We start from the raw sequence: 27210 nt of genomic DNA, 5'->3' as shown, positions 1-27210 counted from the left end.
CACCGAGAATTGGAAAGAACTGATTCCTGAAATATCCTACTCTCTTTGCCTGGAGAGATCAGTGGCCCCGGCAGACCCTGGCATGCAGTAAAAACTTCCCAATCATGCGGCAAAACTGGGAACGCCATCAGCTCCTCTTTGGCCTCCAGGATGGAGAAACTGCACTTAAAACCCACTAACCCTGTTCTGACACTGGAAGAGCCTATGACTAGATGAAACTGGCTCACCTTCTCTAGAAACACGTTTCAACCCCAGTTCCCAGTTCTGACGGTGGGCTTGGCCCAGCCTTCTTCCATGTGATCTCACCCACCCTCCACGCCTTCTCCAGACCTCACTTGGTCCCCCTCGACCCACATTCTCCCCTTCTCTGAAACCCTTGCAGGGCACCTGTAACTACAGCGCCCACTTCAGCACTGGAGACTCAGACGCCAATTCCATGCCTGACCATTCCCCCAACCCGTTCCCAGAATCATTCTCGGCTGGATTACAAAGTCCTTGAAAGCGAATATTTGATCTGGGCTTCCTTTGTTTTCTCTACAGTGTCTAATGACATTGGTGGATCCTCAGTAAAGCCATGTTACTTGTCTGATAAAATCCAGTCCAGTCCAGTAAAGAAGGATTGGGTGCTTACCATGTGCTGGACTCTGTGCTAGTCACTGGCGACACAAAGTCAAATAAACTCCAGCTCCCGTCCCCGGGAGCTCTGGCGTGGTGAGAAAGAGCAGTGCTGAAAGGCTAGGTCGAGAGCTGTGCATGTTCCCAGGGAACCCCAGGAGAGGCACTACGCTGGAAGGCTTCCTAGCAGAGGTGATGCTGGAGTGACGATAAGGAAGGTAGGCTGGGTGAAGAGGGGAGGGTTGTAGCGGTGGAAGGGTGCCCTAGGCAAAAGAAACCGCACAAAGGCTGAAGGCTGGGGAGGGGCACAACACAGCCTGAGCTCACTGGGAGAGCCAGGGCCAGCTGGGGTGGCCAGAGCCTGGAGCCCAAGGCAGCAAGAGGCAGGAGGTAAACTGAGTCCCAGCTCTGAGGCTTGAGGGATTGATGAGGGCAGAAGACGGAGGAGGGTGAGGGGGCGGAGAAGCACAAGGTCAAAGCCAGGTAATGTGTTTCTCCAGTGAAAAAGTGGGCAGAGTTTGGGATTGGAGAGAGAGGAGAGAACAGGCGTCAGGGAGATCTAAGGGCTGAGGAGGGAAGAGATGATGATAAGGGAGCCCAGAAGGAGCCAAAGGGCCCTGGAGCAGCGGGCAGGCGGGACAATGAAGCCAGGCCTGGCAGTGAGAGCGTGGGCAGTGAAATGCGTGCGGTCCCTAGAGGAGGAAGGGAGATGGGATCCCAGGAGGGGCTATTTGGAGATTGAGAAATCCCACCCCGAAGGTTCTGGGCCCCAGGTGGAACATAGTCAGGATGCAATGGAGTGACTGGAATAGATCTCAGAGTGGGAGTGGGTTCCCAGGGAGACCCCAGTTCCTGGCAGGGCACAAAGTGCTTCTTCACCTGCTCACTTTTGGACAGTTCAGAGTGACTAAGACCTTGAGGCATTCAATGTAGGGAGCGTTAGAGACTTTTGCAAAATGAGAGAAACTAAGTGCCAGAAGTCAACGACTTTGCTTTCTGCTCAATTCGCTCCTAGGCACCGGATCTGAGAGCAAACCTTTTAAATCTCCCCTCCCTCTCCCAAACGTGGCTCGAAATGCAGAGCAATTGAAATGAGGGAAGGGGATTCTTTTGGACCCCCTACCCGCTTCTCCCTGCCCCTTCCTCACGTGTGGCCAGAGGGGACCCTCCTCTCTGCCACAGCCAACTCCAGGACGTCATTTGACCCCAGGTCCCCGAGGGAGGGGAAGAAGGAACCTGCCAAGCTGGCTGTAAAGAGCCCTGCTCAGCGGCCAGGGCAGCCTGCCAGGGGCTGCATCTGGTTAGGCTTCCCGCCCCAATTCCCCGGTTCCTCATCAGGCTGAGGTTGAGGTGAGAGGAGAAACACAGCCGGCCCTCCTCCCCCAGCACCCCCTCAAAGTCACGTCATCCAAGCATTCCCTGGGGAGGGCAGCCCCCTCCCTCTGACCTCAGCCTGTTTCGCTTGGCCAGAGCCCACCCCCAGGGAGCCTGCCCCCTCCCCAAACCCTTGCTCACACCCAGGCCCATGCAGGGAAAGGCGTGAGCTATAGATTCCAGCCCTCCCAGGCTGCACACCAAAGCCCCAAATAAAGGCGTGGGGGGTAGGCGCCCCTCTCAGTCATGTCTTCTGAGATGGCAGCTGGGCTACAGAGGGTGGCTGGGGGCTGGGGCACATGGCCAGAACCTCCTTCTTCCACCCTCTAAGTGGCATCTCCTTGCAGCTTTAACCAAGGGGTCAGGGCTAGGAGAAATGGGAAAGCCCAATGTGTACAGCCAAACCAATTCGGGGATTAAATCCTAGCTTTGCCTCTTAACTGGCGTAAGATCTTGGACAAATTAGCTAATTTCTCTGATCCTGCATTTTCTTGCCTACACAATGAGGGTGATAAGAGGGTATGCCTCGGATGGTTTGAGTGAGGATTAAATAGGATAATGCATCCAAAGCACTTAGCATGCCACAGAAAACACTTAGTGTATAGTAGTTCATTCCTTTTTGTTTTGTTTTGTTGTTTTTTTTTTTGAGACGGAGTTTCCCTCTTGTCACCCAGGCTGGAGTGCAATGGCGCGATCTCGGCTCATCGCAACCTCCGCCTCCTGGGTTCAGGCAATTCTCCTGCCTCAGCCTCCTGAGTAGCTGGGATTACAGGCACGCGCCACCACGCCCAGCTAATTTTTTGTATTTTTAGTAGAGATGGGGTTTCACCATGTTGACCAGGATGGTCTCGATCTCTTGACCTCGTGATCCACCTGCCTCGGCCTCCCAAAGTGCTGGGATTACAGGCGTGAGCCACCGCGCCCGGTCCTGTTTTGTTTTTTGAGACAGAGTCTTGCTCTATCAGCCAGGTTGGAGTGCAGTGATGTGGTCTTGGCTCACTGTAACCTCCACCTCCTGGATTCAAGTGATTCTCTTGCCTCAGCCTCCCAAGTAACTGGGATCACAGGCATGCACCACCATACCCAACTAATTTTCGTATTTTTAGTAGAGACATGGTTTTACCATGTTGGCCAGGCTGGTCTCGAACTCCTGACCTCAAGTGATCCACCCACCTCAGCCTCCCAAAGTGCTGGGATTAGAGGTGCGAGCCACCACACCTGGCGTTCATTCTTTTTATTTCCTAGATTTCCTGGGAATTCTAGCCCCAGTGGCAGTGCCAAGGGAGGCTTAATCCCCACCTTTGCAATTTCCCTCAGCCAGCTCCAGACACAAGTGGGGGACCTGTTGTTATTATTATTATTATTTGAGGCAGGGTCTCACTCTCTCACCCAGGCTGGAATGCAGTGGCATGATCTCAGCTCACTGCAGCCTCGACCTCCTGGGCCCAAGCCATCTTCCTGCCTCAGATCCCCTACCCCCCACCACCAGTAGCTGGGACTACAGGGGTGCACCAACATGCTGGATTAATTTTTTTTGTATTTCTTGTAGAGATGGGGTTTTATCCTGTTTCCCAGGCTGGTCTCAAATTCCTGGAGTCAAGCAATCCTCCTGCCTTGGCCTCCCAAAGAGCTAGGATTACAAGCGTAAACCACTCCACTCAGCCCTGTTGTTATTATTCTTTATTTCATCCTTCTTTTTTTTAAATTTTTTTATCTGAGACTAAGTCTTGCTCTGTCACCCAGGCTGGAGTGCAGTGGCATGATCTCGGCTCACTGCAACCTCCGCCTCCTGGGTTTAAGCGATTCTCCTGCCTCAGCCCCCTGAGTAGCTGGGATTACAGGCGTGCACCACTATGCCCGGCTAATTTTTGTGTTTTTGGTAGAGACGGGGTTTCACCATGTTGGCCAGGCTGGTCTCGAACTCCTGACCTTAGGTGATCCACCCACCTCGGCCTCCCAAAGTGCTGGGATTACAAGCGTGAGCCACTGCGCCTGGCCTTCTTTCATCCTTCTTATTTGACTTATTTGTATAATTATTTCTTTTGGGTAATAGGCCATTGAACTTTTCTGGATGTTATACATACTGTGCACAAAAGCAACTTTATTAAACTTGCTATTTTTTGTTATTTGGAATACGCACTGTAAGCAAAGACAGGGTGCTTCCTATGCAGATATAACCCCCGCCGTCCGAGTCCCCGCAGAAATTCTGGAGCTCTCACACAGCTGCACACATACACAGGTTCTTCCTGGCATCCTGCCAGGGCCCCCCACTCCCTAAATCTAACACCAAACTCCTCGTTCAGCCTCACACAAGCTCTGCCCTGATGCACTGCTCAGTCTTGGGAAAGTGGGGTGGGGAGCAGCACTTTCATGCCTGTTAACAAGGAGGAACCACAGGAAGCCTGGAGCAAGCTCAGGGCAGCCCCTCCTCAGGGAGGGTAAAGAAGCTTACTTCTGACTAACTCACAGCCCCAAAGGAAACTGATCTGAATACCACCACCCAGCCCCCTTAGAGAGCAACCCCCTCTCCAGGGAACAATCCTCTAAACCCAAAGTCATGAGCCGAACCACCCAAAAGAAGAATTTTAAATGAGCCAAGAATATAAATAAGCATTTACCAAAGAAGAAATACACATGGCCAACCCATATATGCAAAGACACTCCATCATTTCATGTGTAATTGAAAAAAGCCAAATCAGAATGACAAGATGTTATTTCTTTTCTATCTGACTGGCAAAAACAATCACGTTTGGTCGATCAGTGCTGCAGTTATGAGGAAATAGATAGGTCTCAGACTTCGTGGGAGGGAGCTGAATTCTTTTAGGAGGGCCATTTGCCAACATATATCAAAATGAGAAATGCAAACTGTTTGACCCACCAATTCCCCTGCTGAAAATTTATTTTGAGGAATACATTCACAAAAGTGGGTTATGTGTTCAAAGATGTTTTTGGCAGTATCCATCAAGTTGTCCTGAGAATCCTGAGAATAAATACTTTGCAAAGATCTCAAAAGCTAGGTAGCCTAGGTTTGCTGCCAGCAAGGGACAACGTGCCGTGGATGCAGTGAGAAGAGTGGGGTGGAGAAAAACCCGTCTCTTTTGTATGAGTCATCTGGAAGGCAATGCTGGCTTTGTGTAAGAAGGTAGCATTCCTGATTCAGGACAGAGTCGACCCGTAACTTCCACCTTGATTGAGCCTGGCTTTAACCACTGCTCTTACAGGGTTGGGGGCATCATTCTGGCTGGCCTCATCACAGAGCACCACCATTTCGAGGCAACCGAGGCATGGAGGGAGGCCACCCTCACAAGTTCCATGTGCTAGACTCTGCGCTGGAGGCAGCCATACAGCATGGAGCCCATGTAACCCATATACAAATCCTGGGGATGGCTACAAGCCCATCTAACAGAAGATGCGGGGGGTCCAAAAGGGTCAGTGACTTGCCCAAGGTCACACAGCTGGGATATATTAACAGTAGAGCTTGGATTCCAATCCCTGTGGGAATGATTCCAAACCCTGTGTTTTGTCCCTGCCTCACGGTGTGGGCTTACTACAACTCACTGACTTTGGAAAGTTGAGGGAGCTTGCAAGCCTGGGTAATGGGAGGCAGGGAGGTGCCTGCAGATGTGGCTGAGATGAGGGAAAGAAGGGCAGTGGGCAGGCTTCAGCTGGGACAGCCATGCCAGGCCAGTACTCCTGCAGAGCAATGAAAAGATACATCTCAGCACCCACACCCTAATGCCTCACCCACGAGTGTCCCCTGGGATGTGTCCCTCATGTTGTCCCCTGCCAGCTGACGGCCACTCCCTGACCCCTGGGAGGAACCATATTGGCCTGTGGGGCTATTTTGAAAACATGAAGCTCTGAGGAATGCGCCTGACCTGGCACTCCCCTGGGAAGCCCCTCATCCACTGACTGGCTCAGACCGGGCACCCTCCTTCTGCAGAAACCTCCAGGGGCCCCAAGGGGAGAGGGGGCAGGTGTGGAGTTTGGTTCTGTCGGTGGCCTGGGGCTTTGATTTCCTTGTCTTTAAAATGGGAAGGCAGGAGGAAGGGCAGGGTTGGGAAATGACTGCAGGCTCTCCCTTAGCTTCTAATATTCTCTGTTTTCTAGGCTTTACTGTGGACTGTGGCTGGGGGAGGTTTATTTGGAGGAATGCTGAAGCAGTTCCGAGCTCAGCCCTTGCTTGATCAAGTCCAGCTTCCAGCACAGAGGCTGCTGGGTCAACCTGGAGGGGAAGTCACACAGTGTCCACGGAGCCTCTGGGCATGTGCCCGTCAGAACATCTTCCTTATCCTGATCTGAATCTGCTTCCTGCTAATGCCCTCCCACACCCAGTAGTTCTGCCCCTGCGGCCACAGAGAATGGATCAAAATCCTCCCTTCAGAGAGGACATTCCACACAGCCCCTCTCCTGGTATCTCCTCTGCTTGAGGATAACCGGCCCCATTTTCTGTGGCTTCTGGTGACCGGTCCTGTGTCTCCACCACCCAGGCTGCCCTCCTACCCTGATCTCATAAAATAAATGTACACCAGGAGCTGAATCCAGCCTTCACCTGTGTGGACCAGGTGTAGACAGGCAGAGAGGGCCGAATGGAAGCAGATTTCACCACGTCGCTCTCTCTAAACTTTTTTCTTTGAGACACAGTCTCACTCTGTCACTCAGGCTGGAGTGCAGTGGCGTGATTTCTGTTCATGTCAACCTCCACCTCCTGGGTTCAAGCAATTCTCATGCCTCAGACCCCTGAGTAGCTGGGATTACAGGCGTGTACCACCACGCCCAGCTAATTTTTGTATTTTTGTAGAGATAGGGTTTTGCCAAGTTATCCTGGCTGGTCTTGAACTCCTGGGCTCAAGTAATTCACCTTCATTGGCCTCCCAAAGTGCTGAGCCGCTGTGCCCGGCCTCTCTCTAAACTTTCTAAATCCTAAACTTCTATGAATGCATTCCAAGAAATGTGAATTCTGTGAATGCATCCCCAGGATTTGGAGAGACATTCATACTGCTGGCTTCTGCCGGCTCGCAAACAACCCCAACCCTGACACCTCGCACACCTGCTACCATGAAAACCAAAGCTAGTGCTGCCTGCACTTAGGCACTGATTTCATCAGGGCCCATTATATTTTTTTTCCCCGGGACAGTATCATTTAGTGAGAATTTACTCAAGGTATGATGGCTGTTAATAGGCGTTGCAGGGAGAAAGGAAAGAGGAGTTATTAATTAATGGATACAGAGTTTCAATTTTGCAAGAAGTGGGTGTTTTGTTCTTTTTGATGCTAATAAAAATGGAATTGCTTTCGTAATTTCCTTTTTGGATTGTTCATTCAAAACCCATTACATTTATACCTATTCGGTTCTAAGCACTCTCTCTCCTTCCTCCCTGGTCACCTATAAATGTGAACAGGATGCCATCAAAACCTCATCCAAGTCATTGATCAACACTCCAGGTCAGAGACAGAGAGTAGAGTCCTGTGGCATGCCCCTAGAGACTCTCCTTCCAGACAGCACGGACACACTTGGCTTAGTTCCGTATGAAGCTGAGAATAGGGTGCTCACTCCTGGGTAAAACACAGCATCCATAACCAATTATTTTATTTTTCAAGCCATAAGAGGAGCTCCCCATATGAAAGTATTATCAGCTAGTTTTTTCCTAAAATAAGAACTCTTGTAAATTAAATCACAAATTGGCCTACTTTGCACACCGAGTTTCGTGACCTCTAGCTGATAAAGACGCCCATGTTTGCTCAGGTCACCCTGTGCTGGGCTCCTGGCTGGCCATTTCAGGTATTTCAGGCACATGGATACTATCATCATCCTTATTCTTCAAGCGAGGATACCTGGGCTCAGAGAGGTTCTGTGACTTGCCCAAGGTCACACAGATGTAAACCCAGATGCATGTCCACGTCTGTTGGTCTCCAAAACTGTTCTTTGCACTGTGTGGTGCTGCCTCTCAGGTTTCCTTAAGGAGGCTCCACCTGTTTACATATTCTCTCCAGACAGCCCAGAACTCCTTCCGAGGCCTCCAACACACTCCCCAGCTCCTGCAGGTGATCAGACAGCTGCAGACCTACTGGGAAACATGCAGACCCTGGGAGACAGAGGAGCCCAGGATTCTGATGGAACTGGCTCCCAATGCTAGAATTCTCCCCCTAGTGAGTGTAATTTCTTCCAGGTCCTCGAGCACGCTTTAGAGCCGGGCACTTCGTAACTCTGGCTAACATGTCATCCCAGCTACTCTGTAACCTCCCTTCTCTCCAGGCATGAAATTGTTTTGGTTCACCTGCAAATCTTCAGCACCTCATATGGTGCATGGCACACAGTAGGCACTTAAAAATGCTGGTTGGAAGAATGAAAGATGAGATGAGATAATGGACATGGCCATGCTTTTCCTAAGGCTGGCAAGGGGTAGCATGGTCACCATTAGATAATTAGGAACCCCTGCCTGGAGAGGGCTTCAGGGCTAATGGAGGAGTGATTTGTAGAATGAGGTAGGGAGACACAGAGGGTATGGAAGTGATCAAGGGATGAATCTAGTTCCTTCCACATGAGGATGTCCCAAGGTGAATCTGTCATCCTGACAGGTCCGCAACCATTGCAGATGACCACAATTAATAAATTGGCCAGGGAGCTCAGGGTGGACGAGAGGTGGGAGGGAGATGTCACCTTCTCCGAGCAATGGAAACTAGGCTCTCAGCAAGTTCGCGTACACCAAGGCGATGTATTTGGGATGGTTATAAAAACCGGGCCACTTGTGGGAAGGACTGGTGGAATTCCTGCTGCTCCCCGAGCCCGCTCCTCTTCCACTTCCCTTGGCCTAGCATGCCCACGCCCTCCTCTCTCCCTTCTCATCTTTTACCCAGACTTCAAGGCCTTCACTCCCTGGCAACTCTGCTGAAATGGAGTGTCTATCATGGTATCATGCAAAGGGAATGTGGTTTGGAGTTAGAAAAACATGTGGGTTCAGGCCCAGCTCACCACCCATGAGCTGTGTGGTGTTGGACAAGCTACATGACCTCTCTGAGCCTCAGTCCTGTATTTGTAAAATGAACCTCACAAGAGTGCTTTGAGAATTAAAGAGGTCATGGACACAAGGTACACAGCACAATGCCTGGCACACCGCATGCTCGGTGCACTGTGAGTTCCTTCCAGCTCCTTCCTAGACTTCCCATGTGGTTTGTGGTCCCCAGTTCTGCTGGGCCTGGTGGATTATTTGTCCATGCAAGGAGGTGTGCTCTCTACAACTAGACCCTGAGGTTCTGAAGGCGGGGCTATGACATCTCTGCACAGTCCTCAGGTAGAGCTGTACTGAAACGTCACAGGGCCTAGGCTTGAATTCCAGCTCTGCCACAAAGTCTACGTGACCATGGGCAGACATCCCAACACCTGCCAGAGCCACTGCTTCCTCAGCTGTAAAACGGGGATGAAAAGAGTGGAAGAGAACAGTTGTGTCCTGCAGAGGACCGCTGTGAGGCTCTAGAAAGGTGCACAGGGCCTGGCCTGGTTCCCTATGCAGAATTACAGCTCAGCAATGCTGGAGACCATGATCATCATCCCTGAAGGGCCTGGCATGACAGGCAGGGGAACTGGCACATCTTTGGGAGAGAGGGAAGTCTATGTAATAAGATGCTTCGGTTCTCTGCTTTTGCACTTTGGGTAATGGAGATGATGGGTACGTAGCCAGACTCCAGGCAGGAGGTGAATGCTTATGCTAGGGAGAGAAAGTTAGTAAGCGAGTGTGAGTGCCAGGTCCCAAATCAGCCGAAGGAACAAGAGTCCATTCTCCACACCTGGGAGTTCTTCCCGATGATTCATGAACAACATTCTCATGTTGCAAGTCCAGTGGGCGATTTTACCACCACTCCTCAAATGAGCTTCCCCACGCTCATTAAAGCGGGCAGCTCAGCAGCTCAGAACTTGGTCAGCTTTGGAAGCATCACCCTCCCTGGGGGAAGCCCTGAGATAACCCAAACAAACTTTTAAATTAAAACAAGATGATTCCTGGGTCTCTTTCCATGAAAGTCAGGCTGCCTGGCCCTACAGGCTTTTCAGGCTTCACAAGCTCTACCTGGTGCTGGGAAGTGGGTGGAAGAAGCCAAACACCTTATCACTTAGATATTCCACTTCCAGAGTCAGGGAGCCCTCCTGGCTGAGATGCTGCCTAGATCCCAAGGGCAGAGCCTCTGCTAGAGCCATCAGCCCTATCGCCAAGCATCTATCTTCATTTCAGACCAGGATGAGGAATCTTTCCCTGTGAATTTGCCTTTTGGGTCTTTAGAGAACAAAGAATGTTTGTGTCCTGTACTTCCTCCTCTCTCCTCCTAACCTCACCACCAGCTCCAGTCACAGCTGGACAATTGCATGATACATACATTGGTGCATTCATTTATTTCCCAGGTGAAAGGTGCTGTTGCGACTTCTGCAGCTGCATATGACATAGACACACACTTGCTTTTTTTTAATGGGGCAGTCACCCATTGCAGCTCATGCTGTCTTGATGGTTCTTCCACCCTTTTGAAGTCTCCACCACATCTTTTGCCTACTGAGTGGGAAGTTCCATGCTGCCGGGTTCTTATTTTCTTAACACAGTGGAAATATTTGGCCTTTTCCATAATATTTAGCTCTCCTGGTACAATACATAGACAGCACTTTTTAATGTTGTGATTTCAAGGGACTGTTTATTTAATGGTGATCTGTAGATACCACACACTGCTGTGGGAGGCCGGCCCTGCAGACAGGCAGGGGAGCAAACAAAGGAGCCATCTAGAATGCTGTGCTCCTAACCTACTCCTGGGAGACATGCAGGCATCCAATCTTCTCTTAAAGAGTGTAATTTATGATGCCTCTTTTAAGTTAAAGGGGCTCTCTGAGTTACTCCCTTAGGACCCCCAACCCAGAGAGCAATAAAGGAGACTAAAATGAACATTTGTGAGGGTAAGAAGGTAATGCCACTTTTAAAAGGAAAGATTTTGTTTGTTTTTTAAATAGGTCTGGTTCTAGCCTTTGAAGATGATGGATTAACATGTAATCCTGTGTCAACCACCCAGCAAGTATTTACTGAGCACCTGCTAAGTGCAAAGCTCCGTGAAGCAAGGCAGTGGAAGGACGGAGGGAGGGAGGCCCTGGAGGAAGGGGAAGAAAGACCGTGATGTTGCCTGTGCAGAGTTTATAATGTAATTGGAGAAATCAGACAAACACATAATACATGCATAACACAGGACCTAAAGCTACACTTAAGCCTTGCTGGAACAAGGCAAAGTAAAAGCAAGGACAAAAAAGGTAAGACTTCAGTTAATGGTCCACTCCAGCAATGCACGACCTCATAGAGCAGTTAGGACTAATTATCCATTGAATGGCTCAGGCCAAAAGTCGGGTAGCATTAGGTGGGATTCTTTTTCCTATAATTATCCCCAGCAGATAAGCCCAACTTATTTCCGTTTGCAAGCAAGGCTACAGGCCCCAATTTAAACAGAGCTAAATCCCAAAACTGGCTTCCGTGATTGGGTGACATCGGGGAAGGGCTGCAGCTCCACCCCCACCACGGGTAGACTCAGGTGAAGCAATACCTCTCAGGGGTCCATCCTGGAGCAATCCACAAGAATGGCCAGTGAGGCTTCCAGGCCCTCAGCAAAGACAGGAAAACAAGATAAGAGAGGTTTATTTCAGATTAAGTCAAAAAACAAAGGAGGCTTAGTTTTGAAAAGCTGGCTGAGTTCTTAAGATAATGGAGGAAGGTTTTAGGTTTCTAGTCCTATTAGTGAGAACTGGGTAGGAAAATATAAAAAGAACTTTCGTTCCAGACAAGGGAGACAGGCCAGGAAGGAATGATAGGAAGAGATTAAAATTCACCATGCCTTCCAATGTAGGCTGAATCGGTCCTTAGGGAGAAGTGCCAACAGCCTGGAAAGTTTTCTGGGTATTACCAAGTATTGATGAGGATGTAGGCGAGATGGGAACCCTCACGCATACACACACTTCATTTAAGTAAATACTGTCATATTGCTTTGCCACTCCTCCAGTAGCAATCCCACTCCTGGAGAAATCTTTGTGGAGGTTTTAAGGGCTGCAATATATAAGGATGTCTGCTGCTGCGATGCTTGCAGTAGCGGGTGTTGGAGGCAACTTCAGTGTCCATCAAGAGGGAGAACGAGTAAGTCAAGTGTGGTGGACGTGGGTACAGAATGCCATGCCGTAGTCAGAAGCAATATAGTAGAGGCATACAACCACTTAGATAGATCTTATAAATACAGTATTGAGTAAAAAGGCAAATTGGCCAGGCGTGGTGGCTCACACCTGTAATCCCAGCACTTTGGGAGGCCAAGGCCAGCAGATCATGAGGTCAAGAGATCGAGATCATCCTCGCCAACATGGTGAAACCCTGTCTCTACTAAAAATATAAAAATTAGCTGGGTGTGGTGGTGCACACCTGTAGTCCCAGCTACTCGGGAGGCTGAGGCAGGAGACTGGCTTGAACCCAGGAGGACGAGATTGCAGTGAGCCGAGATCACGCCACTGCACTCCAGCCTCGTGACAGAGCGAGACTGTGTCTCAAAAATAAATAAATTCAAAAAAATTTTTTAAAAAGGGAAGTTACCAAACAAAATAGCATGATACCATGTATATAGATTATAAATTACACCAACAGCACACTGAGGACACTCAGGCTTAGGTTACAAGTTAGAGAGAATGGCTAAGGGGAAAAGGGATAGGAGTAAGGATTAGGGCTAAAACAAAAAATAAAAATAAGTCAGGACAAGTGTTTGCAATGGTGAGAATATGCGATAAATTGAAAAATAGGATGAATTTCATCAGTTGGTCAGAAGAACCAGCACACCATCTACATTTTTAGGTGGGACAGCCATGACGCAAGGCAGGTGTGAAGCATCCTTCCAGTCTGTGTTTGCCTGCTTTTACTACAAACATATGCAACCATTCATTACACACTATTGTGTTGTGAATAATTTTAATTTACATAAATTTATATTTGCATAAATAATATTTACATAAATGGTATCAGAGATTATATTCCATTTCTTGCTTTTTCATTCAATATTGTTTTGGGGATCTTTCCATGTTGACACTTATAGATCTTATTCACATTAACTGTACAGAATTCCATCTGGGAATATCCCATACCTTATCTATCCATCCCTTTCTTGTGGGTATTTGTACTGTTCCAAGTGGTAGCCATTAGGGCTATTCACTGAATATTCCAATTCTTTTCCTTCCCGGACACATGATAGAATTGTGCTTCCTGACAACCTGAAGTTGTGTGTGGCCAGGTGACTTCTTTGGCCAATGAAATGTGTCACTTTTGGACAGAATCAGTTTTTAAAAATTGAGGCATAACTCATATACTATGAAAGTCACCATTTTAAAGTATGTAATTTGGCTGGGCAGGGTGGTTCATACCTGTAATCCCAGCATTTTGGAAAGCCAGTGTGGGAGGATTGCTTGAGCCCAGGAATTCAAGACCAGCCTGGGCAACATCATGAGACTCAGTCTCTACAAAAATAAATTAAATTAATTAACTAATTAAATAAAGTATGCAATTTGGTGGTTTTTAGTATACTCACAGAATTATGCAACTAATACATCACCACTATTTAATTCCAGAACATTTTCAACACCCCAAAAAGAAACCTTATGGCACTTAGTAGTTATTCCCCATTCCTCAATACTTCCAGACCCTGAAACAACTAACCTGTTTCTATGGATTTACCTGTTCTGGGTATTTCATATAAATAGAATCATACAACTGTGGCCTTTTGTGTCTGGCTTCTTTCACTTAGCCTAATGTTTTCAAAGTTCATCCAGGTTGCAGGCTCAATCAGCACTTCATTCCATTTTTATGGCAGAATTATATTCCATGGACAGAAGCATTTAATTGCCACTACCAGACACTGCTACACTCTCTCCCCATGCCCCAGGGACCATGGAAGCACTCTAAGCCTTTGCCAGTCTCAGTCTCCAAGTGTCTCCAATGAGCAGCAGCCCCTATGGACTCCAACGGACAGGGAGTATGAGCAAGAAATAGAATTTGGGGGCTGTTGTTCCTGTAACATAACCTACCCCATTCTGACTGATATACCAATTTTTTTCTCTTACAAATACATAGCACTAAAAATTACTGCACATGTCTTCTCATGTGCATTTGGGAGATTTTCTCCATACCCTAGAATCTAAGGTATACACTTAGAAGTAGAACTACCAGGTCTCAATTTGAAGGTGAAGCTCCCCACAAGTCATGCCCCCTGTGATCTTGAGGACAGGTCTGACTGTGGGGCCGTGGGCTGCTCTCTTACCTGAGGGATGTCCTCACGGACAGCAGAACCTGGCAGCCTCAGGGGCCTCCTGGGGGTGGCTCACTTTCAAATTACTAGATATTGCCAAATTGTTTTCCAAAGTGGTTAAACCACTTAAACCTCTACTTACGTACCAACAGTACATAAGTGTTTCCACTTCCCCATATTCTCACCAACACTTAGCATTATTAGACTTTTCATCTTGTACTTTCTGAGAGGGAATCACAAAATCTCTTGAACAAAATTGCTAACTATGGCACTCAAGGATATAGAATATTGCAAATATCTAGTGGTTAACCAGGAAGCCCTTTATGTTATATCTTTTCCATCTAAACATTATTTTAGCCTGCTGCCCAGCCATAAATGGGAAAAAATGCAAAATAATACAATGTTCCTGAAGTGATTCCATAGGTATGAGGGATCCACAATGGTCTTCACTGTAAACATCACTCCTCATTTGATGGATATAGATACAGATGGTATAGAAGAATGAATTAAATGTAAACTGACCTATCTGACATAAATTCTAACCTCTTTTATCTATTAAAGTCACTTCAATAATTTATCCTACAAAAACAGTAGCTCAAGTTCCCAAAGATAGATACATGCATATACATACATACATACATATATATATATATATGTATGTATGTATGTATATGCATGCTTAGAGCAGCATTGTTTGAAGTGGCAAAAAAAAAGTTAGTTCCCAAAGACAGATATATATATATACACACACACACCCACACATACACATGCACACACATATATATCTATATATGGATGTTTAGAGCAGCATTGTTTGAAGTGGAAAAAAAGACAGTCTAAATGTTCATTAATAGAGGAATTTTTTTAAAAAAATTACAATTCCTATCTACCTGAACTGCCTTAAAAGTGAGATGATAAATTTCCACATAGCTTGAGATCAATTCAGTTGGGATTTTGTTACTTGCAACTGAACGCCTCCTAATGATTCACTTGTTTTGCACTGGACCTGCTTTGCTAGAGGAAAAGCAAACACAGCCGGATTCTGTGTGTGGAACACTTAGCCACTTCCCTATCAGCCGCCGCTAAGACACAAGTTCTATGACCCTGTGGGTTTTTTAATTTTGTTTTTTTCTTGTTTTGTTTTGTTTTGAGACAAAGTCTTGCTCTGTCACAAGGCTGGAGTGCAGTGACGCAACCTCAGCTGGCTGCAACCTCCACCACCTCCCGGGTTCAAGCGATTCTCCTGCCTCAGACTCCCAAGTAGCTGGGACTACAGGTGCATACCACCATCCCCAGCTAATTTTTGTATTTTTAGTAGAGACAGGGTCTCACCATGTTGGCCAGGATGGTCTCGATCTCTTGATCTCGTGATCTTCCCGCCTTGGCCTCCCAAAGTCTTGGGATTACAGGCGTGAGCCACTGCCCCTGGCCATGACCCTGTGTTTTTAAGGAAGAACGTGACCAGGAACCCAGCAACTTTCACCAGAACTTGGTAAGGGGGTTGGGGGAGTTAGTCAACATTAAAAACAAATAAAGATGCTTTCTTGTCTCTCTCTTCCCACCCCCTCCCGGAAAGAGAGTCCCTAGGGGACAGATCAGTAAAGGCTCTGCCCAGTTTCCACCCCTCCTCCACATCTCTGACCAGGCCAGAGGAAGTAATGGGAATAATTGCAGGAGAGTCCAACACTTCCTGAAAGACCCAGCTCTGGCCAGCTCTAAGGGGCTGGGGCAGGGGAGAAAATCCACACACTCTGCAAGGTGGCAGGAGGAAGCGCTGTCATGGAACCTGAACTTAGGAGCAGAGGCCAGCCCTGCAAGGGCCAAGGGGAGTGGCTGTGTCCAGGACCCCTTGGCCACCACACGGAAGGAATCCAGCTCACCCTACAAGCCAAGGAAGGGGCTGACGGTAGATGAGAACGTTATGCTGGTGAAGGAAGCCAGTCACAAGAGACCACGTAGTGTATGACTCCATGATATGAAATGTCCAGAACAGGCCAGATCACAGGGACAGAAAGCAGGTTCACAGCTGCCTACGGTGGTGGTCACAGGGGACGGCTAAAGGGTACAGGGTTTCTTTGGGGGTCATGAAAATGTTCTAAAATTGACTGTGGTGGCTGTGCAACTCTGAATATACTAAAAACTCCTGAATCATACTCTTTAAGTGAGTTGGTTGTATGGTATGGAAATTGTATCTCAATAAAGCTGTTCCAAAAAGGGAGGGAAGCCAGCTGCATTGGATGGGCCACCACTCAGGGAGCAGAGTGGGGATGCCAAGTGCCTACTCTTTCTGGTGTTTTTACCATTAATATTGCGTTTATACCAGCCACCAACTCTAGGAGTTTGTGCTACTTCATTACCCTCATTTTAAAGACGAAGAAACTGAGGCCCAGGCAGGTTAAGCAGTTCGCTGAAAGTCACACGGCTGGTGGTGAACTCCTATTCTCTCCAGCAGCCCTGCAGCCCGTAACCACTACATAGCCACCACATCCTAACCTAAGTCAGTAGACGGCTGAATCAACATGCGAGTTGATGCTGTATTAGGCTGACACTTATCTTAATAGTTCTGGGCCTGGGAATTTATTGCAGGATAATTTTTCAACATTTGTGCTGCTCGGGCTGCCTTGAGTGAGTCTGCCTGCCTCCCAGAGTTCACCTTAGCTGACGTAGGGGCACAGAGGTGGGGCAGAGGTGGCCATTTAAGGTTCTTTGAGACACTGGCAGAAGCTGTCTGCTTTCAAGCAGTTGTTTGGAGTCACAAGCTGGCTAGGTACCAGGAAGCCCTCTCCCAGCAGCTCTGGGAACCAATATGAAAGTCCCAGGCCGGGAGTGAATCCCAAATGCCCCATGCAGAGTCTGGGATTGCAGCTTCCATGGGATTTCCCACTGTTCTGACGTGAGCTCGCAGGGGTGGGAGCAGCCAGGCAACCCCAGTGGCCCCAGTGCCTCTGTCTGCCAAGAACTCACACTGACGAAATGTTCACCCGCGATCCCTTCCAGGAATCCAGACTGGGAAGGTCTGTTTTTCTGCCATTCCCTTATCCGAAGTGAAATCGCTTAGCAGATAACGGGTGGATCTGCATCACCCCATCCTCACACACCTGGATATATAAGCTCCGCATAGTGGAGAAATCAGACCACGCAAACAAACAGGTTGACAGATGGTCGCAGGACACGAAAGCTAGACGTAAAATTCCTTACCCAGCTAGAATTTTCTACAGGCTCTTCTCCTGGAGGCCCAGGGGGGAGAACTCAAGGATGTCCTGGGCTTTTGCTCCTCCCCCATGCCTGCCCTGATTTTCCACGGTCTCCCTTGCAGCTCTGCCCTCCTCTGGGTCACAACAACTTTTCCCTGAAGCAGGTCCTCACAGCACGCCTGCACCGCTCTGTAGTCCATACAGCCGGGCCTCAGCGCCTTCTGCTCCCTACGCTTCCTCCTTGGCCTTCACTGAAGCCACAAGTCACGTTTGTAGAGCAAGTGCCCTGGGTGGAGAGGGAGGCCCCTTTCGGCATGGACAAAGGCTTGGCAGAATCTCACCAAGCTCCCCCTTCACTGGATGAGGAACCAGTAAAGGGTGGAGTAAAGGTTGGTCAAATCCCAGGTCCACCTCTTCCTAGTTGTGTTACCTTGAGTTAGTGACTCAGCCTTTCTGATTCTAAGTCCTCTTATCTATAAAGGAGAGAAATACAGTCTTTTTTGAGAGCATGAAATGAGGTCTATGGAAACCTGCCTGGCACCAAAGAGGCAGAGGAAAAGATCAAAGGTGGTTATTGTCAGTGAGGATTTATGAGACCCTTTTATACCAAAATCTAAGTATTCTTGGACCTCTTAGCCTGACCATAGGGAGCTCTCAAGGATAAAATATTGCCCCGGGAATATGCCTGCTGGACAGTGATCCAACAGCTTTTATTACACACACACATACTCCCCAGCACACACATGTACACACACTCTGCACTCACACCTACACACAGAAATGTCTATATACACGCAACACATCCCCAACACACACATTCCACACTCAGACCCACACACAGACACGCCCACACACACAACACATCCCCAACACACATTCCACACTCAGACCCACAGAGACACATCCACACACACACATCCCCAATACACACATTCCACACTCAAACCCACACACAGACACGTCCACACACACACAACACATCCCCAATACACACATTCCACACTCAAACCCACACACAGACACATCCACACACATACAACACATCCCCAACACACACATTCCACACTCAAACCCACACAGACACATCCACACACACACAACACATCCCCAACACACACGTTCCACACTCAAACCCACACAGACACATCCACACACACAACACGTTCCCAACACATACATTCCGCACTCACACCTACACACAGACATGTCTATATACACACAACACATCCCCAAAACACACATTCCACACTCAAACCCACACACAGACACGTCCACACACACACAACACATCCCAACACACACATTCCACACTCAAACCCACACAGACACATCCACACACACACAACACATCCCAACACACATTCCACACTCAAACCCACATAGACACATCCACACACACACAACACATCCCAACACACACATTCCACACTCAAACCCACACACAGACACATCCACACACACACAACACATCCCAACACACATTCCACACTCAAACCCACACACAGACACATCCACACACACACAACACATCCCAACACACATTGCACACTCAAACCCACACACAGACATTATCTATACACATACAACATTCCCCAACACACAGGGGCACACACACTTCACTCTCACAGAGATGTACACACACACACTCACACACACACACCCCTTCTTCTTTTCTCCCTTGTTTAAAGATGCTCTCCCCATCTCTAAGGACATGCTAGCATTGCCACAATTTCAAACACCGTCACAAGAAGCTTTCATGTTCATTTTGTCAGATTTTACTGACTAACTAGCCAGATTTTACCGAGGGAATTTTATTACAAACAAGCAGACTGTCCTGCTCATGTATGTCACCTAGCACCTGGGCACAGCAGCCGGCAGTCCCTCTCCGTTTCCTTACACACCTCCTGATGCTGCGCCTCCCAGCCTGACGAGGGATGGATGAAGATATTAGATTTCTATTATCCCTAAGTCTCTTGTTTGTTTCCTGAGGCAAGTCTACATAAGGCTAGGTTCCCTTGTTTACAAGGCCCGTCCGACACGTTGGTACCGACTGAGCCCTTTCCTGGTGGGCCCCCAGCAGCTATTGTACTTATCAAGTATTCTTCAGCCCTCTATTCTTTTACCCACTCTGGAAAGTGCCCTCTTACTAGCAAGAAGACCTCATCAAACACGTTTCTTGTCTGGCTCCTCTGTAACAAGAAACCCATAAACCTCCAGACAGGCAGCCTGGTGTGGGGACCTGGGAGTCCCAGACAGAGGTTTCCAGTCCTAGCTCAACCACTTGCTAGCAGGAGAAGTTTGCTATCCTAGGTGGGTTCCTCCTGAAGCCGACCCTAAGACAAGGCTTTGGATCCAGGCTGATAACTCCCATTCCCCACCACTTAAGGATGGGTTCCAGGGATGACAATTCGCCCCCTACCTTCCCCAAGTCTTTCTCAGGTTCACCCACTAGGGCAGAGCAAGCTTCCCTGGGGCCATGGCGAAGGAGGGAGCGCTCACACAGAGAGGTGGGGTGAGGAGCTGTGAGTGTGCTGAATGCCACAGCTGGGGCACTGCAGGTGGACCCAGGTGAGCCCAGGGGACATGGGGCGGGGCATCAACAGTGCCCGCCATACTTCCAGGAGTCACGGGCCCTCTCTGAGTCCTTCCTCGGCTGTGAAACAGGCAGGAGACCTGTAGCACTTCCCAGCAGCACCCCTCAGAGAAGGCACAGCTGTGAGGAGCTCTGCAAACTAGGACACAGACAGCACCTGCAGAAGACACTGTGGCCCTCCGCACCCACAGCCCCGCACAACTCAGGGCTGCTCTCGAGAGGAGAACGTGGGAAAGAGTGGGAGCCCACTGAGCTGCCTCCTGGCACCCTCACCAAACCTCACAGCTGTTTGAATGGCCACCATGAAGGAGAGTGACTCCCAGATGCTTCATGATGTCTCCGGTTCTGCAGCCAGTCGACAAGGGAGGCATGGACATGGTTAGCTGTGGAACCTGAGCCCCAGAATGACGGACTCGCTCACAGACACTCAGCTAGGAAATCCCCTGCTGGTCTGAATCTTTATACTAGCCCTTCCTCTAGAACATGCCACAGGCTCCATCCAAGACACCTCTGTCACAAACACCATGTAGCCCTTTCAAGGGCTCTAAATATATACCTGTCAGCCCCCAGAGGCTCTAGGCTGATGGGAAGCAGACTCACCTGCAGTGTGGGTGCAAATCACAGCAGGAACACGGAGCACTAACTCTGCACCGGGCACCTTAGCAGGGCTTTCACCATCAATGACATTTAATCCTCTTAACGACCCTATGGGGAAGGTACTATTATCCTCATATTCCGGAAGAGGAAATCCAAGCACTGAGGGGCAAGTGACTTGCCCAAGGACACACAGCAATAAATGGCACAGCTGAAATGTGAACTCAGGCAGCCTGGTTTCAGAACCCCCACTCTGAACTACTTTGCTGCTTTCCTCTCTAAGGTTCAGACCATTCTCTTCACTTATCAGAAGCAGCACCCCAAATGTTGGGAATGGAGCTACCACTGCCCTCTCTCCTTGGACAAGGATTGACAAAGGCCAGGGAGGCAAAACGGCATGGCCAGCCACCTCTCCTACAGGACCAGGCTCCTGGGGGACTGTGTAACAGTCAGTCCTAAGCGGGGGTATTTGCTAGGCATCAGTGTGCCCACGGTGGCACCCGGCACTGCGGCCCAACACAATCGGGGCCAAAGACTTTATTTTTTCTTTTTGAGAATGAAGATTTTTCCATTTGGCTGCTCTAATGGGGGTTCCCAGTACAATCTTTCCAAAATAGAGGGGGAAAGCCAAAGACAGAGTTTCCCAGAGTACAGAGCCAGGGAGAGGTGAGCTGGCCCCAGCTGCAGCCCACACGGAGGGTTCCAGAACGCCGACACACATACAGATCTAGAAGAACGTCTTGGGGCACGCACATCAGCACAGATAAATGGTCAGCCCCGCGTGGGATCTGCTCACCAGCTCGGAAGGTGGCCCTTGGCCGTGGACATAGTCTTCCTTCCATTTCTTACATTACATCGGCAGAACCACTACCAAGTAGAACAGAAATCCCAACTCTCTTTCTTCATGCCTCCATGCTCCTTCATCACCAGCTGCATCGCCACCCTAAACCCTGAAGCGCAAGTTCTAACCACAGGTTTGACTCGAGGCCGAGCAAATTAGCTCAGCAGTACTGACCCGAAAGTCAGGTTAGGAGAACAGCAATTGTGTCCGCTCTGGACAGGCACATGCAAAGGATTCTTTGGGGGATGCTCCGCTTTCTCTGACAGGAAGAGCATATGCCGTTCCAGTCACTGAGCTCTTGCTCTGCGCCTGGCAGTGTTTTGAGTGTTCTCTGTGTTTTACGTTAATTAACCCATGCCATCCTCATCACTACCCTGAGAGATGCTTTTATTATCAACGTTTTACAAATGAGAAAACTGAAGTACAGAGAGTCACAGCCCCTCCCCCAAGGCCATGCGGCCCCGCCCCCAAGGCCACACGGCCCCTCCCCCAAGGCCACGCTGCCCCTCCCCCAAGGTCACGCAGCCCCTGAGTGGCAAGGCTGGGATTCCCATCAGGCAGTCGAGGTAATCTTCACAACATCCTGTGATACAGATACTAATAGTTGCCCTAACAGAGAAGGAAATTGAGGCTCAGCATTAAACCACCTCCCCAAAGTCACCAGCTAAGCAGCAGAACCGGGGGGCAAACGGATGTCAGACTCTGGAGCCCGAGTTTGCAACCATCATGCACACATGCCTCACTACAGGGCCGGAGGGGACAGTGCCAGTGGGCAACCACCAGTCCTGGGAGAGGGCATGCCAGGGCACACCAGCTGGTCAGCAGGGCAGGCTCCGTAGGGCAAAGCTAAAGGGCCCCAATGCCCTGTGCCATCAAACCCAAAAGGGCAAGGCCAAGCAAGAGCCCGGGGCTGCTGACAGACTGGCAGAGGCAGAGATGATGGCACCAACAACAGCTGCTGTTTATTTTGGGGCCAGGGAAGAAGGGAGGACTGGTTAGGACTCATCTCCTTCCAACAATAAACTGAACAGGGCAGGGTGGAGAGGTTGCCCCTGCTTCCAGCTAAAGCAACAGCCTGGCCACCTGTTGGGTTTCACTGAGTGGAATGGTCTAGGTGTCAAAAGCATCTTGCCAGACACCCTAATCTAGCTTCCACCAACAAACACATCGCCACCCCTGGCCCAGCCCCCTTCCCAGGCCCTTGTGCTACCCTTGTAAATGGCCCAGGAAGGCACCCACAGGCACCGAGCCCACCCCCTGCAGTGTCAGGTTCCAGAAACAAATGGTGTTTCCTGTCTGGGAGAAGAAAGAGAAACTGCTCATACTGGCCACTCATGGCTTTTGTTCCCTTACTCCGATGCTTGTTAACACCTAATGACAAGTGTCCTGCACTTAAGGTCTAGAGGCAGCCACCCTGGGCTGCAGCAAGGCTGGCTGGTGGGATTCCTTGGAAGGCCAGGAATCAAGAGGTTTCCAGAAGGACTCTGGAGTCCCACCACCTGGCTCTGAACCCCGCTCTGCCCCTTCCTAGCTTGTGATGATTGGCAAATGCATCTCTCTCTGCCTCTGTTTTCTCTGAATAAAGGAAGGACCATAATAGTGTTTTCTCATAGTCTGTTGCAAGGATTAAATGAGTGAGGTGCTTAGCGGAGGGCATACCATTCGTGCTGCTGTTGTTATGGTTGTTATTGTTATGTAGCCTTGGAGTTTCCGTCTCAATGTGAACAACGGAAGACAGTTTCCCTGGACGCTACACACAGCGTTTAGGCTCCCAGGTTAGCGTACGCTGTAGGTGAACTAGAGATTTCTGGTTGTCAGGGATACAACTCTATCTACTCTGAGGATGAGAAAAGTTTCGGTGAGCTGACTTGAGAATCTGAACACCATTTACAATATAATACTGATAGGAACATGTGTTTTGAGTTTCCAACAATCACTTCAGCAACTGTAAGTTAGAAGCTTTGGTAAAAATAGGAGTGGGGCAGGGGAAGAAGGGGCTTTAGTAGAATGAAACCTTTGTCCAGGGATTTATCACACTGATTAAGGACACGCCATAATCCAGACCCTCTGCCAGCACGAGGAGGGGCGTTAAAGATGAAAGGATGTGGTGGTCGCTGGTTTTGCAAGGATTCACTCTCCAACCCCCCTCCCGGCTCCCAGCTGGAGGACTGCTTTCAACAGTGTCTTGCACACAGTAGGCACAAAACTAACGTTCAGCCGGTGAAACTTCCTGGTGTGTACCCTGCCTTTGGGGCCCTGGAGTTCCTACCCATGACACTGCTGATGGAGACTGCGTTTCCCCAGAAGGTCTCTTTTAGGGTGTCAGGGTCAAACCCCAAGCAGTCCTTGAAGCCACTTCTCTGGCAGTGTTTTGGCCAGTTTCAGTCCCCAGTAGGTCATCATGAGGCCTCACTGCTGAGCAGAGGGATACAAAGCTCGATGTGGCCCTATTCCCTACCTGACCCCATGGCCTGCTGTTGTCTCTTCTCACTCCATTCAGGACACACCGGCCACCCCAGCGCCATAGCGCCTGCTGTCCCCTCTCCCTCAACCACCTTCCCCCTGATAGCCTCAGGGCTCACTTCCTGGCCTCCCTCAAGTCTTACTCAAAAGCCACCTCTACGGTGGCGCTGTCCCTGGCCACCCTCTACAAAATAGCACAGCAACTCCCACCATCGCCAACACGCCTATCTCCCTCACCTGGCTTTAGTTTTCCCTATGCCATTCATCCCCGTCTCACACACTATGTATTGGACCTATTTTTGTTTATTTTATGGTATCCTTATTTTAAAATGATATATAATAGTTATACATATTTTGGGGGCACAGGTGATATTTTGATACCTGTATACAATGTGTAATAATCTTCAGGGTCACTGGAATCCCCATCACCTCACTTATCTTTTATTTGTATTTGGGAACATTCCAATTCTTCTCTTGCAGCTATTGTGAAATATTTTATTGTTAACCACAATTTCCTTACTATACTATCAAATACTAGAACATATTCTTTCCACCCAACTGTATTTTTGTACCATTCATCAGCCTCTCTTTACCCCTCCACCTGGCCTCTGGTGGCTGCCACTCTACTCCTGCCTACCTCCGTGAGGCTTACTTTTTTTAGCTCTCACCTATGAGTGAGGACAGCAGTATTTGTCTTTCCGTACCTGGCTTATTTCACTTAACGTAATGACCTCCAGTTCCTTCCATGTTGCTGCAAATGACAGGGCGCTGTTCATTTGTTTATTGTTTTCTTTCCCACGCCAGAATGTAAGCTCTAAAAGGGCAGGGATTTTTATCTGCCCTGCTGTGTTCCCAGCGCTTGACATATCTTAAGCCTTCAAATATTGACTGAATGAATCATTGATTGAATGAATATGAGTAAGTATCAGTTTGCCAAAGGCTGAACAATCCAAGATCATTCTTGGTAAGTGTTAAATGAGAGGTAAAACAATAAACATTATAAAAATTCAGGCCAGGCACAGTGGCTCATGCTTGTAATCCCAGCACTTTGGGAGGCAGAGGCAGGCGGATCATGAGGTCAAGAGTTTGAGACCAGCCTGGTCAACCTAGTGAAACCCCATCTCTATCAAAAATACAAAAATTGCCAGGCGCGGTGGCTCAAGCCTGTAATCCCAGCACTTTGGGAGGCCGAGGCGGGTGGATCACGAGGTCAAGAGATCGAGACCATCCTGGTCAACATGGTGAAACCCCGTCTCTACTAAAAATACAAAAAATCAGTTGGGCATGGTGGCGCGTGCCTGTAATCCCAGCTACTCAGGAGGCTGAGGCAGGAGAATTGCCTGAACCCAGGAGGCGGAGGTTGCGGTGAGCCGAGATCGTGCCATTGCACTCCAGCCTAGGTAACAAGACCAAAACTCCGTCTCAAAAAAAAAAAAAAAAAATTAGCTGGGCATGGTGGAGCACACCTGTAGTCTCAGCTACTTGGAAGGCTGAGGCAGGAGAATCGCTTGAACCTGGGAGGTGGAAGTTGAAGTGAGCCAAGATCATGCCACTGCACTCCAGCCTGGGCAACAGAGCGAAACTCTATCCCCCCGCTCCAAAAAAAACTCATAGACTGGAAATATCATTTTAAGATGAGAGGTCAGGTAAGCTTCCAGGAGATGGCAGAAACTGAGTGAAATCAAGAAGGATGATAACAATGGTGATGGTAATAGTGCCACTTATGGAACAGTTATCATATGAGTAACAACCATATAGGTTAGGTGTAGTAACAGTAGTATTATACCCATTTTACTGATTAGGAAACTGAGGCCCATGGAGGTGAAGGAACTTGGCGAAGTGCAACAAGCTAATGAGTGGCAGGGCTGTGATTCACAGCCAGCTTCAGAGCCAGAGCCCATGCAACGGAGGCTGCTGATGCTCTGCCCACATCCTCTTGCCCTCAACTTCCAACTGCTAGCACCCAAGTCCCTCTCTTGCTTCCAGAGCCTGGTTTTGCCTAAGCAATCATGGGGCTGAAAACACCAGGAAATTAAACTCCTCTGTGCTCCTGACCAATGCCATGCTGTCCACCATCCCCAAGAGGAGGATGTAGAGACCCTGGCAGCTGAACCCTCTGAAGGGCCAGGCCTTCAAAAGTGGCCCTGGGCAAGAGTTCAAGGGGAATAAAAATCTGAACCTGCAAATAGAGGTCAGAGCTTGCCACAGATCTGTTCTCGTAGCAAGCTTGTTATCATATCCTAACATCCGGTCCAACCACATCATGTATTTAGGGAGGGGCTCAGAGGGAAGGTCACATGGGCAGGTGACCTGGGGTTTAATCCAGCCCCTTGAAGTTTTGTCCAGGACCTATGTGATGAGCTCCCTAGCACCCCATCCCCTAGGGAAGCTGTCAGACAAAGGCACCTGCAGCCACGGGCTTTGTTCCTGCAGAGATCTGGGATGCAACCCTAGCTCCCACCATTGCTGCCAGTGATTGGGCAAGATGCTGCACCTCCCTGAGCCTCAGTTTCTTTCCCTATAAAACATAGATGATGACCAGGGTTTGCCGTGGGGATTTAATGAGACAAGTGCCTGCATCTAAAATGGACTCCACCCATACATTCTCCGACCTGACATCCCCACTTCCCCTGCCTGGGAGCTGCCATGTTCAGAAATAACTAAAAAAAAAAACGAGTCTGCCTTCTTCAAGTTGCCAATGAGTGATGACTAAAGTCAATAATTAATCCCAGCTTGAGAACAAAGTGCAGACATTGTTCTATTACAGACCTTAACTCTGCAAGAGAAGCATCAATTTGCCAGCCCACTGGGACTCCGACCAGCAGAAATCCCTGAGCTGCCACCTCTGGGAATCTCACATTCATCAAGAAGTGATTCTATCCCTTCTGGGTGCCAGGCACTGTGCTGAGGGCTCAATTAATCTGTTCCGGCCCAGGAGGCAGAATTCAGGACACCCTCTTGGAGTTCCACTGCCAGCCCCATGCCAGGCCGGCCAGGCCTCCTCCTCTGTTGTTACAGAGAGAAATTCTCCCACACAGGCAAGTCCCTTAAAATAGCCTTTTGGGTCTGGGCCATCAGGAAACGGGATAACGCTGGGTCAGAATCGGGCCTACCATGAAAGAGTTTACAAAACAGCCACTTCAAAGGACACGGACAATCCCTATATGCTCTGAACACTCAGATGGGCAAAAGCAACCAGGCCAGCTTCCCCACGAGAAGCACCTTCTCAAAGAAGCCCCTGTAGCCCTGG

At 49.0% G+C, this 27210-nt stretch overlaps 1 protein-coding gene and 1 long non-coding RNA gene across 5 annotated transcripts in view; one reads left to right on the top strand and one right to left on the bottom strand.

Annotated features, from left to right (window-relative positions):
• SH3PXD2A (SH3 and PX domains 2A) overlaps window positions 1–27210 on the bottom strand; it is a 257697-nt gene that overhangs the window by 219038 nt on the left and 11449 nt on the right. The gene's annotated exons all lie outside the window — the stretch shown is intronic.
• LOC105708203 (uncharacterized) lies at window positions 644–7487 on the top strand. Its single transcript, XR_001105266.3, has 3 exons — window positions 644–833; window positions 5211–5417; window positions 6100–7487. It is a non-coding gene; the product is annotated as an uncharacterized LOC105708203 (long non-coding RNA).

Source organism: Aotus nancymaae, unplaced genomic scaffold, assembly GCF_030222135.1.
Source record: "Aotus nancymaae isolate 86718 unplaced genomic scaffold, 86718_ANA_hifiasm-v0.15.2.pri h1tg000010l, whole genome shotgun sequence".
Taxonomy (NCBI): Eukaryota; Metazoa; Chordata; class Mammalia; order Primates; family Aotidae; genus Aotus; species Aotus nancymaae.
The sequence above is the reverse complement of the archived record's forward strand: the minus strand, read 5'-3'. Positions and strand labels throughout refer to the sequence as shown.